We start from the raw sequence: 2,420 nt of genomic DNA on the forward strand, positions 1-2,420 counted from the left end.
TTTTTTTTTTCTTTTTCTTGCATTTCTAGGGTTTCTTCTTCTGTTTGGGTTTAGGGTTTCAATTTGTTGAAGTAAACCAACCGATAGATTTCTTTTTAATTTCTGTTTATCAAACGATTTTTGTTGTCAATCGATATGGGTTTTAATTATTTTTTCTGTTTTTTCTTTATATGCAGAAAGACTGAGAGGAGCAGCAGGAGTTCTTCATCTGTATAGTTGCGTTAATACTTTGAGGAGCAGGTAACAGATTTTTCTTTTCCATCCAGAGATTTTTCTTTGTTTTTATTGATGTTCATGTCATGTGCTCTAGAGTTGTTCTCTTAATCCAGGATATATGGGATATTTGCAAGTGTTCATGTTTCAGTTTTGTAGGCTCCTTTAGCCGGTTTATTTATTCATGTGTTCCCCAAGACTCATCCCTGCTGCTTTTGGTTTGCACAGTTAACAGACGTTTGTTCTCAAACCTTATTTCCTCAAAAGGGAGCGCAGAAAAGCATGGGATAATTTGGAAAAATCTTTTAGCCGGTTTATTTATTCATGTGTTCCCCAAGACTCATCCCTGCTGCTTTTGGTTTGCACAGTTTACAGACGTTTGTTCTCAAACCTTATTTCCTCAAAAGGGAGCGCAGAAAAGCATAGGATAATTTGGAAAAATCTTCAGCTCAGGTGTGATTTTATCTGTTTTGTATTAATCTTTCCTTACATTTGCATGTGCTCCATGCATGTTTTTTTAATACTTTAGTCAGTAGGAATCTTGAAAAACCAAATTCCTAGTTCTGATTAAGGTTGTAGGAATCTTGTTCTTCCGAGAACAAGATATATATATATATATTTTCTCGGTTCTTATTAAGTGGTCACAGAACGGCTCCAGTATGGCTCATTATACTGTATGGTATAATTGAAATCTGTTACCATCAAATATATAACTCAACTAATTAGTCCTAGTCGTTGTAGTCATCGGTGTTGTTTTAGTCTCGCTAGTGTTTTCAGTTTAAAACTTTAAATGTATTAGGGACTCTATCCCTGCATTGTTTGTGTGTTCTTAAAACATGTACGAACTGCTTCTTTAAGAAATTTAACTGCTTCAATTTGTTGTTACTTCATGGCTCTTTTTAAGTTTAAGTATGCTTATGCGCCTCTCTCCATTGGACCCGTTGTGCAGCCCTAGTTCTTAGTTATGTATCTCAATTGTGAAACTTTTTTATTTTTTTAATCTCGATTATTTTGACTATGGAATCTGTTAGTTGGAACCTAGCATTGTTGGAATAAGATAAGCACCAGTGTTCATTTAGAATTATCTGATCACCTGTAATCTGTACATGCAGTACAAAGTTTGTTGTACTATTCTACTTGTGCCCTTTCTTGATATACGACTTGTATGATGAAACCTAGGGTTTCAACTAATGTTTCCTGCTTTTTCGTTAATTTGATCTTGATTTTGTTCTACTTATCTTTAGCACACAGATTACATGACAACCCCCTGATTGACTTGGGATTGGAGGCCCAAAATTTTAGGGTCTGAGGTTAGGCTCCAACATCTTGAAAACGATGCTGAAAAGTTGCTGGAGATATCTTTATGCGAGGATTTCTACACTGGAGACTCTTTTACTTTTGAACTTGGTCAAAATTACGTCTACTCTATAGACGAGGACGACGAGGAAGAAGATGAAGACAACAAATTGTATGCATTTGTACTTTAAAAAAAAATCAATTATAAATAGGTAATTGAATCCTTAGTATTTGTTTTCAGGTTAATGGAGTTTTTATCGGACCCGAAATCCTCAAAATCCTGCACTTTCACATTCAAGTTTGAGAAACCACCAAAAGGTATTTTTCTCTTTTCTATCATCATGATTAGAGGCTGATATGCTAACAGTCTCCTCATATTTTAACAGAGTCAATGAGGGCTTTATTTGTGCTGGAATTGGTTCACCAAGGTGATGATAAAGAGAATCTATGCCTTACTAATATACTTCATTTTACAAAAGACGATTACGAGTACGTGTATGAAAATTGCCTGGAGCTAGAGTATCTAGAGGATAAAAAGTTTATTCATACTCACAGGTCTAGTCGATATCTCTCTTTTAATATCCACATCCATCATTTAAGGTATGGAGTTTCTGGAACTATGTTTTTTTACGTACACTTCATCATTTTTTGTGATATTAAGGTTTCAGAGGAACGCATATGTAACAAATAAAGATGTGCTGGTGTTCTAGCAGGGAACCGGAAGATCCTGGGTTTCCATGCATGTACATGTCACCAATTTTAAGGTCATACATGCTAAGTTTTTACGGACTGGAGGTTATAGGTGCACTGAAAGATGCTTGTGCTGAGTTGGCCCAAGATTTGTCACTGTATTATTGACTTCTTAAATCTTAAAGTTTTGGGTTATCTCTCTCTCGATAATTCTTTTTCAC

At 35.2% G+C, this 2,420-nt stretch overlaps 1 long non-coding RNA gene across 1 annotated transcript; it reads left to right on the top strand.

Annotated features, from left to right (window-relative positions):
- Positions 1 to 176: 176 nt before the first annotated feature.
- On the top strand, positions 177 to 2,359 carry LOC113342984. The gene is made up of 6 exons (XR_003356953.1): positions 177 to 240; positions 442 to 666; positions 1,458 to 1,681; positions 1,751 to 1,827; positions 1,896 to 2,109; positions 2,223 to 2,359. It is a non-coding gene; the product is annotated as an uncharacterized LOC113342984 (long non-coding RNA).
- The last annotated feature ends 61 nt before the right edge of the window (positions 2,360 to 2,420 follow it).

The sequence above is a fragment of the Papaver somniferum genome, unplaced genomic scaffold (assembly GCF_003573695.1).
Source record: "Papaver somniferum cultivar HN1 unplaced genomic scaffold, ASM357369v1 unplaced-scaffold_5156, whole genome shotgun sequence".
Classification (NCBI taxonomy): Eukaryota; Viridiplantae; Streptophyta; class Magnoliopsida; order Ranunculales; family Papaveraceae; genus Papaver; species Papaver somniferum.